The 14,338-nt window shown below is 47.0% G+C and overlaps 1 protein-coding gene across 3 annotated transcripts in view; it reads left to right on the top strand.

Annotated features, from left to right (window-relative positions):
- The window catches only part of LOC144111136 (putative peptidoglycan muropeptide transporter SLC46), a 94,465-nt gene that overhangs the window by 22,797 nt on the left and 57,330 nt on the right, over positions 1 to 14,338 (top strand). The gene's annotated exons all lie outside the window — the stretch shown is intronic.

The following is a 14,338-nucleotide window of genomic DNA, read 5'->3' on the forward strand; positions in this document are numbered from 1 at the left end:
ATTGCGGACAGACGTGTCCTTGACAAACGTGCTAACGCTCTTTGAAAACTACCGGGGGCATTTAAGTCTGCTTACGTGGTATGAATTCGAAAGCATTGTGCACTACTACTGTTTCCTTTGGTGCGTTTGTGGTTTGTGCGTTTGTGTAACTTATTTCGCGTTGGTCACCACAGCACACATCATTCGGAGCTCCGTGGTTTAATGACCACATATGCAGAACTGGTCATTCTCTACTTAACATTCACAGATTCCGGCTAGTCCTCATACCACCACCAGCGCAGCGGCTAAGCTATCAGCCACTGCACTGGCAGATGGCTGCTTCTACCACAGCCACCAGTATACAGGGACTGTGCGGCCCATATGTTGCTCCCCCCGAACAACTTCTCGCGCAGCTTCCTTCGTACTTACCACAGCTTACCCGAGCTTCCTCCCATTGGCTGTAGCTTGAGCGGCGCTCCTCCGAATTTAACCGAGATTACCCGATTTACTTTGCGGAAGGAAAGAGTGGGCACTTCTGTACACGCCACGCATGAGGAAAGTAATGTTGACTCATTAAAAAAAATTTAAACATAGAAGAACTGGGAAACCACATCACGGCACTAATTTCATTGCTTAGCTATAACCACACTTGTTTTGTTTTGTTTTTTCTCTGAAACTGTTTACGAACAGTGCTAGTTTATAGTACCTTTTGCTTAGGACATGCTGTTTGCTGGGATTGATGAAGTCGAGAGAGAATGAATTTCGCAAGTACTAGTGCTTACGTATATATATTTTTTTTTTTCTGGCGCGCGTTGAGCCCTTATTTCAAGCACAGACGACTCGTGAGAAAAAAATTGCCTGCATCACCACCTATGGCTACACGCCAGAGAAAAAGTGTTGAGAATCCAGTTTGAAGGTTATTTCAATCAGTCTGAAGAAAAAGAAACAAGCTTCTGTATGACTATAGAATGAACCCGTATCTCTGTAACTAGAAAATTAAATTTTAGTCTGAAACGTCGCCTTGGCTTCCAGACGAAAGCACAGCCGCCAACATGCGATAAAGCTGACCCGCAGCATTGGCTGCATGAGCAACTCGCCACCGGAGACAGCATTTGGTGTGTGCCCACCAAGTGTAGGGCCGTAATATGTGGCGGAATTAAAAGTAGTTATTAGCATTCCCCTGAACTGAGGTCTGCGACTACACAGGAAACGTCTACAGTTGGTACCAGTCTGGGAGTCGAACCTCAGATCACGGGGCGAGGCCGAATTGATCAGCAGCTCGAAATGGGAACTACGGTGTTCCAAGTTGTTTAGGGGAATCCCTCGAGAAAAATCTCTCGAATAAAAATTTAAGGGGCTGCAAAGACGACAGTACGCCACCGTCGACGACGATGAAGAGGTTCGGCCGGCCTCGGCAACCGGCTGCCGCGCACGTTGGAGAGCTCGAGCTCGTTCCGGAAGTCCGTACTGGTGCCGCCGCTGCTGGGTCAGTTTGTGCAACGGTTGCGCCGCCAGCCCTTTCGGCTCTGCAATAAACCGCTCTTCAGGTCGCCTAACTGCATTAAGCGTTTACAATGCGCTAGAATTATTTATTTATTTAAAATACATGCAGCGCCGAAAGGCATTATTGCAGGGGGAAATACATGTTTGCCAGAGACCGTTGTGCGAGAAAGAAAAAAAAGAGAAAAGAACAGAATGGCGCCACAATAACAAACAAGAAAAAAAATTGAAACGAATGAACGAGCAAAATAGCTAAGGCACCGCGCAAGCAACTACACATGTCAGCAAAGCCCGAAACAACGTTTCACTGTGACATTCAGCAATTTTCTGTGGAAGTCGGTTCCATTCACTGACAGTGCGTGGAAAAAATGAATAACGAAGGACATTGGTTCGACAATTAAATGCTCTTATTTTGAATTGGTGATCGCACCTCTTAGACACAAAATGAGGAGGCAAAAAGTAAGCTTCTCTGTCTACTCTAACTGTTCTGAAATACATTCTGTAGAGCATTTCTAACCGCAAATTTTTTCTGCGCCTGCTTAATAGTCCTCATTCCAACCCATCCCTATGTAATGTAACGCTAGACGTGAAGCTATAATTTTTGCAGACAAATCGAACTGCACGGTGTTGTATCCTTTCAAGCATGTCGGAAAGAAGTTTAGTATGGGGGTCCCAAACCGTACAGGCGTACTCCAATATAGGTCTTACGTTAGTGAAGTAAAGTATTTCGCTAATTTTGACGTGCGCTTTTCTGTAATTACGTTTGATGAAATTTAGCATTTTGCAAGCCCTTGCTGATATGTTTTCGACATGTTTATTCCAGGTTAGTTTAGATGAAAAATAAACCCTCAAATATTAAAATGTATTCGCTCACTTGCGACAGTTGTACAGCGTCTAAATTATAATTAAACAGAGATGGGTTGTGTTTACTTGTAAAGGAGTCAAATTGACACTTAGTGGGGTTAAGAGACATTTTCCAGTTAATACACCAGCGATGAATACTGTCCAAATTTTTCTGGTGATTATCATGGTCCGAGGAACACTTGATGCTGTGATAAATGACGCAATCATCTGCATACAGACGCATTTTGCATGAGATATCATGAACAATATCATTGATATATATCAAAAACAGCAAGAGCCCCAAAATAGATCCCTGAGGGTCTCCAAAGGTGACTGCAACATAATCAGATTGTGAGCCATTAATTGCAACGCGTTGCCTGCGATCCTGTAGATAGCACTGAATCCAGTCAATTAGCAAAGGGGAAAGACCTAGAAAAGATAATTTATACAACAACAAAACATGGGGACAGAATCAAACGCATTATTAAAGTCCAAAAATATGCAGTCAGTCTGTACACCAAGGTCAAATGAAACAAAAAGATCGTGACTGAATTCCAAGAGTTATGTTGAACACGAATGGCCAGTTGTAAAACCATGCTGGGATTCGGTGAAAAAACTTTTCTAAATGCTTTATTACATCGCTGTACACTATGCGTTCCGTCGTTTTACTGCATACACTTGTGAGCGAAATTGGTCTGTAATTGGGTACAATGTGTTTTGGGCCACTTTTATGAATTAAGACCACATTTGTGTAGTTTTCCATTCTTGAGGTAAAAGTGAATAAACTAAGGATTTCTCAAATATCAAAACCAGACAATAGGCAATCACGTCGGAGCAAGCCTTTAACAAATAGGAAGATAAGCCATCAGGTCCATTTGCCGAGGAAACATCTATATTGGCAAGCAATTTGACAACGCCACTGTAGGCCACAACGAGTACGGTCATATACTCTAGCACGACGTCATGAGTAACCGGCAGTTCATAATGGAATGAAGTCTTGAAAGCAGACTTAAAATAAGTATTAAAGTAGCAGGCCTTTTCATAGTCATCTGTAACTAATACATTGTCATTGTTTAGGCTCGGAAAGTTAGTTGATTCTTACCGTTTGTTTTTAAACACTTCCACATTTCTTTCAGGTTGTTCTTTAGCTTGGGACCTAGTTCTAAGAAATATTTTTCTTTTGCAACCTTGATTGCTAGTTTCATATCCTTTCCAAGACAACGTAACATGTCACGTACTCTAGGATTACGATGCCTTCTGTAAGTGCTTAGGAGACGATGTCTCTTATTAACCAGTCGCCTGACCTCTTGAGTAACCCAAGGTTTATGTCTGCGTTTTTTTTTTTTTTGCTGTCAGAATTTTGGAGGGAACGTGTTTGTCTATAAGTAGTTTCAGGGTGCAGCTGAATGTTTTCCAGAAATCGTTACACTCTAAAGACTAATTTAAGGGGCTGAATTCCGACAGAAAATTGGCAAGTGTCACGCACTAGAAGACGACAATGTGGGCAGTGGCGCGGCACGGGGCACTCGCGCTAGGCCCACCGCCATTAGATCCTTCCACCGCCATCTATCATGTAGTCCTGTCCTCACCGGCTTGGCGTCACGTAACATTTGGTGTGAGGTGCGGGTCACTGATCTCCACCCTGGTTCTGGAGCTTCGGCGTCCTGCATCTGCCGTAGTCGTCGGTCCTGTGTTCCTGTCCGCACCGGCCGGCTGTGCCCCAGCCCGACAGACCAGAACCGACCACGCCGTTCACCCAAGCCCCGTCCAGAAGACACAACTTGACGACGCCGTAACTCGCACCTATGACCCCGTCGACCCTAGACGCCGCCAACACGTTCGAACACAGCCCCTGCCCATGCCGTTCGGTGTGTTCATGGGCCTCGGCCGTCGGCTCAAGGTGACCTAGCTACTGCCCGGAAGCTTCCTGCACCAGCGCTCATCCTATGCTCATCTCTCTCGTCGTGACGGCAAGCCCTGCATCTTCTTCTCTTCTGTGTTCATCCCTCCTGTCAAGCCCATCGTCACAGCCTGCGTTTCATCTTCACTGCCGTTCTCCTAGTTCACGCGATCGGGACGATCGCTCGGCAGCCCCGGGTAGTGTCACCGACTATAGAACACGTCAAAGTGAGCAGTGGCGTGGCACGGAATGCTCGCGCTAGGCACACCGCCATTAAATCATTCCATCGCTACCTTTCATATAGTCCTGTCTTCACCGGCTTGTCGTCGCGTAACAATATGAGAGTGAAGCATAATCGCCCTTATAAAAAAAGTAGACCTTCCTCGGTAGGTCGCGAGGACACGAAAACGGCATGATTCAAGCATGGGCAACAACGCATTCGTGGTCACTATTACCCGGAATGACAGAGTTTTCAGATACCAGTGAAGCCCAGTTTGAAAACAGCAGGTCTAGAACAGAAAACCGGCTAGGACCAAGCCTAGTAGGCTCAGTAACAAACTGGTAGAGATCATTTGCCAATATTTGGTCGCGAAAAGCTAAGGAAAGTGCTGATAAATTACTAAGGACAGGCTTATTGTTCAGCCACTGAACTTCAGACGTATTGAAGTCGCCGCCGATAACATAGTCGTTATTTATTGTAGACAGAAAGTCAGAGAATAATCTATACAATTCAAGTGAAGTGACAGAGGGGGGACGGTAAAAAGAGCCAACCTTAGTAGATGCCCATTGCTAAGACGGATATTGCACCATACAGACACTGCGCCTTCAGCTGGAACTGCAATGGGAGACGACTGAAGGCATGAGTCAACGAGAAGAAAAACACCACCGCCATGTAGATGGCGGCCGAAATGGTGCACGTGAAAACCAGGAGGAAAAACTTCGAAACTAAAAATGGAATCATCGAGCCATGGCTCTGTGCCTATAACCATGTGTGGTTTAACGGAAGAGACAAGAGAAGCGAATTCGTCGGATTTGTTTTTTATGCTCCTGCAATTTACGACCAAAATGTAAAGTCAGAAAAGCAGAAAAAAATGTAGAAAAGCAAAAGGCGCCAATGCGATGTCAATGCACCTTAAAGATACCCAGGGGGTCAAAGTTATTCTGGAGACCTCAACTACGGCACCCTTTTATTTCATTCTCTACTTTATCCCTTCCCTTACGGCGCGGTTCAGGTGTCCGCCGAGATGCGATACAGATACTGCGCCATTCCCTTTCTCCAAACGCCAGAATTTGTGCACTGTGTACCGATTTGTGTAGCTTCTAAGTTTCTGGGAGCACTTTGCCTATTTGTCGGACTGATACCGCTTTTTTTTTTTCAGTCATACAGCCGCCCACCAAGATGTGGCGTTTACGTGAACTTGCACAGGAGTATCAGGAGGAGGCGGGGAGGAAACTCAGCTCTGATAGTAGCTTATTATTACAAAGTCTTGCGAACGTGTACCTTGTAAGGATTTGATCGCGACTAGAGGCGTATTTAGAGGGTCTCGTCCATCTCAAAGACCGGGGGACCAACAACCCGAGTGTTGGTTTGGATCTGTTGTTTTAACGCAACCAGCATAGTTTTATGTTCGGTGAAGGGACAAGATGTGGATACACGGTGGCAAGCCGAGGAACAGGACGACAGATTGATAGATGAAATATGATTTTTAGTGATTGAGAGCCTAGCGTGAGCGCCCCGTGCCGCTCCATTGCCCGCTTCTTCGTCGTCTTCGAAACGATAGGTCGTGGTGGTACAGGCGGGATTAGCCTTACTGTAGCCTATGGGCAGCTGCTCCGTCTGAGTAACTGATTTAAGTGATTGCGTCTTCACCACTGTTTCACAAGACCAGTGTCCTCTAAAAACTGCAAGAGTGATTGTGACACTAATGGTCGCTCAGTTCGGGAGCCCTCAGGGTACACGGCGCGAAAGACGTCGTCCAAGGGAACGCTGTTTTCGACATCTCATAATGCTTCTTGGCTATGGAAGGCGAGGTCTGCGCATGTTTTTTGGTTTGTAGGTATAGATCCTCTTGCTGTCGCCACTTCGACGTCTGTTTCATTCAATAAATTAGTCAGTCTTCATTTAAACCAATATAAGGTAATCTATACGAACCTGCCAAAGCCATGCATGGGCTGGAGTGGAAGTGTTCGGCAGATGGAAGTATCCGTAATTGTAGTAATACACAAAAAGCAATGCAGAATGCAGAGTTTAACAAGCACCAGTAAAGATTTCTTTTTTAATTTACTTGCGAGAATGCAGTAAGGATATCACACCCGGCAGACTATTAAGGGTGAGTTGCACATAGAATGACGTGCATTCACCGTATAGAGTACGTGCCCGAGGAAGAGAAAAACCGCTCACGTGGACGCCGAGTTCACTCAGGCACATACGCAACTCAAACATAATTGGGCCCCATATGTTCAGGCACAATAGTCTCAATAAATAAGATGGGAAAATCTGGTAGTTTCAGGCATGAAAACGCATCAACATTTTTTTTTTCGTTCCATACCGTACGTGACGCAAGGTAATATAGATTTATGAACTCTATCAACTTTGTTGCGCGAAAAAATACGGAACAGAAACGAGAAATACGATAACGCAAACCGCAGTAGGCCAGAGCATAGATTATCAGTCCGCGTATTTTCAATGGACACAGCGCTTTCACGGAATACAATAGACATGCAATTCTACGAAGTTCAGAGAAAAGCAAGGTAAGCGTTTCAGAGCAGCCACAAAGTAGATACCTCACGGTCGTAAAATTCCCAGTAAACCGATATTTGCTATCAATACAAGTAGGTGTATAAAAATAAAATACAACGGGACGGTAAGTCCAACATGTTAACCTGCGCTGTGGAAACATAATTGAGTTTTTCTGCTGTTAACTGTAATCAATTTTTTGTGAAACCAGTGCATTAGCCGGGATGAGTCTTGCTGAAGGTTAAGAACCGCTCGAGGATAATCGCAATGACGAGACACTAACGACGTTTCGTCAGCCTACAGGAAAACACAATGAGATGCACACCTTTCGCGATAGTTTAAAAGCGGCGCTAAAATTGAACTCTGTGGAACACCACTTTTAATTTCTAATGCATCGCTAGTAACGGTTACAATTTGGGTGCTTAGTCGTCGTATATCCCGACACGATTACTGCCATACATAGAAAATAGCAGTGAAGAAGCTAATCTCTAACCTAGAAACAACAGTACATTGCACGCACGCTAGTGACGCATTTCTTGCAGCGACGTGCCGCCAGCCAGCGTGGTGGCAACCCATGCACCGTTCGCGAGTCGTCGTTCGGCTTAACCTGCTTCGCATAGAAGCAGCAGCAGCAGCGGGCAGTGCTTTAGGACTAGTCACTGCCTATTATAACACCTCTAGTTATGCAGACTGCAAATAGAATATTCTCTCATTAAAATTAAGGTAGAGTGTGGCGTGGAAAATGGATACCAGGGGCCGAAGGTCACCATCAATTACACACACTCCACATTAATTTCTTCGGGTGGTTTCACACCGCTAGCGCCGCCAGAAAGTGTCCAACGCCGCGCAGCAGACTCGTCTCAGCGCTCAAAAAGTGGTCCCAAGCGCCACTTGCAAGGAGGGGGGAGGGGGGGGGGGGGCGAATCTGGGTATACTACCGGCAGAATTAGAGTTCGATATACTGCCCGACCTTACTGTACTTTTACACAGGACTTTCAAGGGACTTTCATCTGTGTGTTCGACAAAGCCAATAATTCGAAATATCCGGGTTTGATATATCGTGACTCAACAGTACGAGTAAGCATAAGGTAGTCTTTCTTGGTGTAGAGGGGTTTATAGCCCAAACAAATAAAAGGAAAGAGAGTCGACAGCTAGAAAAGACGGGATAGTTGGTCTTGGTACGTAGAATAATTTTTTCCAGCGCGAAATACACGGCAAAGAAAGGATACACACGCAGGACGAACGCCGACTACAACCGATGGTTTATGGGCACGAAGAGAATTAAGCAAACGGCAAGGTTTGAAGCCCCAGCTCACAAGCGCATGCCCCACACATTCGCATCTAATTCAACAGAGTTTAACAATCCAGCAGTTTCACGTGAACTAGGCACACTTGTCAGTCTGTAGTCTTCAGATAACGCAACACAATGGAAGATAACAGATGCAGTGCTAACGCATTTATCGTCTTCATTGTCTATCTCGAGGGCCTCGAAAATTTCCCTGCTATTCGGCTGTTTTAAGCTACGCAGCGCACGTGTGTTGCTCAACGCTTGAGTGCACGATGGTCTGCTAGAGCTAGGGCACCGGCTGCACTGTTCAGCCGGGTGGCTACACTTCGCGGGGCGCTCGACTCCTCTGCTGTGATGACGCAATCTGTCGTTGAGACCCCTACCCGCTTGTCCAAAGTAGTGTTTTCAGCAAGAGACGGGGATTTCGTAGACGGCCCCTGTTATACAAGCAGGTCTGGTGCTCCGTCATGCAAGCGTCAGTGCCGGTCGTTAGGCCGTTTGCCTTAGGACACAGCCACGACAACTTTCTGGAGCAGAGAACAAGACTGGGACGCCGCACATTACTGCTACCTCCTCAAGGCGGTAGGAGAACCCCTGGATGTAGGGAACGGCAACAGGCCTCGCTTTCTGGCTTGCTCTGACCGCCCTCGTTCCCCCTTCTTCTCTTCCCGCAACAGTGTTTCAGCTACCGACACCAGAAGTTCGTTCCGGTAGCCCGCCGCCTTCAGGCGCTCGAGCTGGTGCTGCACACTGGTAGCCACAAGGCGTGCACACGACTTTGCGAGAGCAGCGCGTAGGCAGTTAACGGTGCTTCCTATTTTCACTAGCTTCGAATGGGCCCAATCGTACCCTAATTTCTTTGTTTAGACCGCGGCTTTTAGTTCCAACATACCTGCGCCTCCCGGAAAAGCGAATACACATTCAGCAGCTGAAGGCTACTGTCCTCTGGCATCTCAAAAGTGAAACGAAGAGCGCTTGACATAATTGCGAATTGTTCGAAAGGGCTTCGTTTCACATTTCAGATGCCAGAGGATAGTATCCTTCAGCTGCTTAACGAATAATGCAGCTGAAACTGCTGGATTGTTAAACTGTGTTAGTGCAGATGCGAATGTGTGGGGCATGCGCCTGCGATCTGGGGCTTCAAAGCTTGCGTGTATCTCCTTTTTTCCCTGTGTAATTCACGCTAAAAAACGCATTCTAAGCATAAGCTAATATTTCGACTTCCGTAAGCATACAGGAGTGACTTCGGTATATGGCCTGTCACTACTTTTGAGAAGTGCAGAATCGCTGCCAATAGAAAGTTCAACGCACCAGCCGCCAGAGTAATGCATCAATGTTGGAGAAAAGGTATCATGAAGGGCCTTGACAAAGCCTTTACAGAATATACATTGTACAGAACTGTTAAAGATCCAGCTCGCCAATAGACCCCTTTCATAGTTCTCTAAGTGAGCTTCTTCACCAGGACTTGTCGGGCTAGTTGGTTGATCATAATGCAAAAAAGACGAACTGCGCAACAAGAACACAAGTGACGTTAGCTTCTTGAGCTGATTCATGGTTTTTTTTTTTTTACCTTTTTGACCTGGTGCCTTTTTTTCACTGTTTTTTGTTTTTGACGATGACCGATGTGGTTGTTTTTCATTTCATTTCATTTCATTTTGCATTTATTTCAGTCATGTACAATGGCTGAGGAGAAAGGAAAAAAAGCCGCGCACGCGGCTTGACAAAGCTCCCATCTCCCGTAGCGGCTTGGCACGGCGATGACAGGCAGCAGTAAAACAATAACAAGAGAATGCAGGAAATAACAAATATGTACAATATCTTCATAACAGATCACCAGAATAGTCTCGGTACTGTTACACACACGCAAATGATAGTTTAATCACAGCACATGGATACTTAGTTTATTTTACAGTTGGATATGATTCATTGTTTTGTAAGAACATATTTCTGACAGCGTTATATGAAACGGAAAGAATGGATTGATTAGTGAAAGCATTTCTATTAAGGAATTGTTTCCCGTTTTGTTTGCTTTCAAAAGGGGGAGTGCTTCGTCTCTTGGTTTTGGTGTCAGCACCTGCGCTTGTAAGCGGTTCGAGCTTCAGTGGTATCAGATGGCTACAGTGGTGTGGTTTTTGTTATGAATTTCCTTACTTTGCTGAACGTGTAATTCTCAAGTGTGCACTGTCGCTAAGCGTTCCTTTGCTTTTTGTTTTCATAGAAAGGGCCGGCCCGGTATAAGATTATCTTGTAAGCGGTTGGTTTTTGTGTGGTCTGTTTATCGCCTGGGCAGATTGTCACGTGCCATATTGATCAGATTTGAAGTGCGTTGGGGATCGCTATATATATTTGCCTTGTATTCCTTCCTTTAGTAAAGTTGTAAGTCTGCGTTAGTGTGTGTCTGCCTCCCTTTCGTCCGTGTTCTTGTTGCGCAGTTCGTCTTTTTTGCTTCTTCACGTTACACGTTGCCTTAACAATAGCGTCACTGGCCATCAGTAAAACGAACGTGACGTGCTGAATGCTCACGTTACTGCTTCCCAAGTGAGCGTGTTGTTGCTATGGGAAGCACGTTAACAGATTCCGCTCCATAAAACGCATGTACTTCTTCGTATTGTACTGCCGCATGTACTGTTTCGTAAAACATGGATTACGTTGACTAAATACAGCACCTCGGCGAACACCTTTGGCATTGCTATTTCAGCAGATGCATTTGGGTCGAGCCGCTACAATGGCTCAGTGGTTACGGTGCTCGTCTGCTGACTCGAGAGACGGGGATTCGAACCCGGCCGCGGCAGTCGCATTTCGATGAAGGCGAAATGCTCGAGACCTGTGTACTGTGCGATCTCAGTGCACGTTAAAGAACTCCACGTGGTCTAATTTATCCGTAGGGCATCCACTACGGCGTCCCAATAGCCTGAGTCGCTTTAGGACTTTAAACCCCATAAAGCCAAACCAAACCATTTGGGCCAAAGTACATTAAAATGGGTGTGTCGGGGATAGCCACGTAAGCACGGAGCCAACCTGATAGGTCGTTGCTGGCACTAAGAAGGCGCCGCTATGAAGTTGCCACTCAGACGGCGATCATAGGAGCGATATTGGGGAGAAAAATGTCGGAGCACGACCATAGGCCGACCCGCCACGGTGGCTCAGTGGTTAGGGCGCTCGGCTACTGATCCGGAGTTCCCGGGTTCGAACCCGACCGCGGCGGCTTCGTTTCAATGGAGGCAAAACGGTAAGGCGTCCGTGTGCTGTGCGATGTCAGTGCACGTTAAAGATCCCCAGGTGGTCGAAATTATTCCCGAGCCCTCCACTACGGCACCTCTTTCTTCCTTTCTTCTTTCACTCTTTCCTCTATCTCTTCCTTTACGGTGCTGTTCAGGTGTCCGCCGATATGTGAGACAGATACTGCGCCATTTCCTTTCCCAAACACCCAATTTACTATTATTACATTACCCGGACGGACATTAGAGGTGATGTTTTCGAATCACGCTTCAAAGAGATAGACGCAGGCGGATGAAACGAAGAAAACTGAGGCGAAAATGACGGTGCGCACTGATGAGGCGACGCTTAGGTATAAACTACCGTATACGTACTTCGCGTTATAGGCTAAACACGCAGGTAAGACAGGGCGAAAACTACTGACTGCTTTCCAAGTAACGCAGCTGAAGGTGGTTAACAATAAGTCACAGGGATTCACTTCCATGCCTAACGACAGGCTAGTAGAATTTCGCAAATATTTAACGCAACGCATAGAAACTACAGCCCAGCCACTCCATCGTCCACCATGGCGCCAATGGATGGCCTTTAAAGTGCATCGAGTGTCAGTGGGAAAAGAAGTGTCTCCGAATGGGGCAGAGTTCCGTACATCATTTTCCCAAATAACTTTGCCGCGGAAATGCATTGCAGCTTTGATGCATATATATCAGGACCAAAAGCACGATATGTATTACGCCGAGAAGCGATGACGCAGCTTCACTGTTCCTCACAACGAAAAAGAAACAATATGAAAAAAAGAAGACAGACGCCAGGGCAAGGGTGGGGACTTCGAGAGCGATAATCGCCTTTCGATTGCCCTGTTGCCAAAAAGAATTTTCAAAAAAAAAAAACAACCATTAACATAGGGTGAAGAGGCTTATAAACTCATCGTAGACGATTTTTGGAAACTCGGCGAGAACAGGGAGTATTGCTTGCCCGGGAAGCACGTCGTCCATAGAAACCAACCGTTTCTATGCTTGAGTCTTCATACCGTGAGCCAGCGTGTGGCCAGATTGGTGCAACGCGCGCCTCTGTTGTTTACTTGGCGTAGCCCGTCCGTGACGACGAAAAGGGGTCACCACACGTGACGTGGTGGTTTTAGACAACACAGGCTGTTTGGTGACTTGTGAGACCAGGAAGCAGCGTCGACTAATATTGCGCGTAGAGAGTTTATAGCTATTGCTAATGCAACGAGCCTAGCAGACCGCCAGTGTGGCACCGGTATCAAAGGCTGCGCGGGGAGGCAGTCCGAAAGAAAAGCTATTGAATGTCACCCAACACGGAGTTATGTAGCTCATGCACTAAAAAAATGCGGGGGGTCTGGCGCTTCTGCGTCGGATTCAGTCCCCGTTCAAAAATGACATTTCGTCACCGTCGCCGTTATCAACCCATATAAGCTCACACGATTACTCAGGCCTCTCCTCCTGACGACCTGTTAACCTTGTCTTGTGCCAGTCGTGGCGAATCTTGGCATTACTTAGCATAACCGAGCCGTTACCACAAATCCATCAAAAGCGCTCGTCAACTCTTGGAAACCAACGTTTTCAGATAGGGGCAGTTCGAAAACTTGCTCCGGAGTGACGGACCCTCTCTGTTATCGCTTTAACCTCAAATAGTGTTCCTGTATATGCTCCCCTATACAGTAACACTAATCTCAAAGAGGCTCGAGCGCCGTCTCTCGGGTGGTGACAGTACCGCTTTAGTTTTCTTGGTTTTCTCTTCGCAGCTGCGACGCCCATTGGCTGCGCTTGGTCACGTGGTCAGTTTGCTGCATAGCTGGTCTACGCTGGCTCGCGCCTCGCATCGTCTGCGCCGGGCGTACCTGCTTATATGCGCGCATCGCTATTAATGCTCACTGCTGGGATTTCGTCTACGCACTGATTAGTTCGCGTGCGCTCTACACCTGGGGTTCGAGAGGGGAGGATGCTAGGGATTGAGATTATGGGTGCAGATCTCGACTGAAACTTACAGCCCTTCTTTCCGTGGTTCCAAGCGGTAAAATCCAAGAAACGCGACGTGCAGCTTGCCCCTTCGTTGTTTGACTTAAAATTTTCCACGTGGGTGATATGCGGTTATGCGAGCAGTCTGCAGGTCCGCTTCAGCAGCCGTGTGCAGGCCGCATCTCTGCTGAACGCCAGTGCTTACCTTCCTTGACTTACTGGCGATGTGAAGCGCAACAACTCCTATACTTCGCTTAGAACCCATCTAAATCTGCGGCTGAAGTAGCAGAAACAGCACTAAATTTTGCATCTTTTGTAAAACAGCGCGAACAACGTTGGGCAAGAACAACCCGAGCTCGAACCCGGATTCGAACCTGACCGCGGCGGCCGCGTTTCGATGGAGGCGAGACGCAACTGAGGGTACTTAAAGGGGCTCTGAAAGGGGCTCTAATAAAGCTCCAGTATGCCTGGGATGTTGAAGCACGCCTCTTCACGAGTACTGTGCAGCAAGAAATTTTCTAATGCGCTATGTAGAAGCTGAGTTATCTGTAGCCAAAATTCGAATTTCCGCGTCTTCGCGCTTTTACCCTCTCCTCTCGTCACTTTCTGCACGCTGGAAGGCCGGCGCTCCTCCGCCTGCCCCACCTCCGGGGGCGAAGCTTCCTGACCCGCCTGAGCTACGCGGAAATTGGCCGCGGCCTTGGTAGCAGCCTGACGTCGGAAAGAATCTAACCAGTAGCCACCTCTCAGCATGTATACGTAGATGCGAGCGACGGAGGAGGGCGCGAGCATAAAAAAGGCGCCGGGAAGGGCTCGCCAACTTTCGCGCGATTGTGGGTCCTCTGCTGCGTGCAAAAGTGTAATATTTGGCTGAGGTTTTCATGACACCACAGTGCAGT

This window comes from Amblyomma americanum, chromosome 11, assembly GCF_052857255.1.
Source record: "Amblyomma americanum isolate KBUSLIRL-KWMA chromosome 11, ASM5285725v1, whole genome shotgun sequence".
In the NCBI taxonomy this organism is placed as follows: domain Eukaryota; kingdom Metazoa; phylum Arthropoda; class Arachnida; order Ixodida; family Ixodidae; genus Amblyomma; species Amblyomma americanum.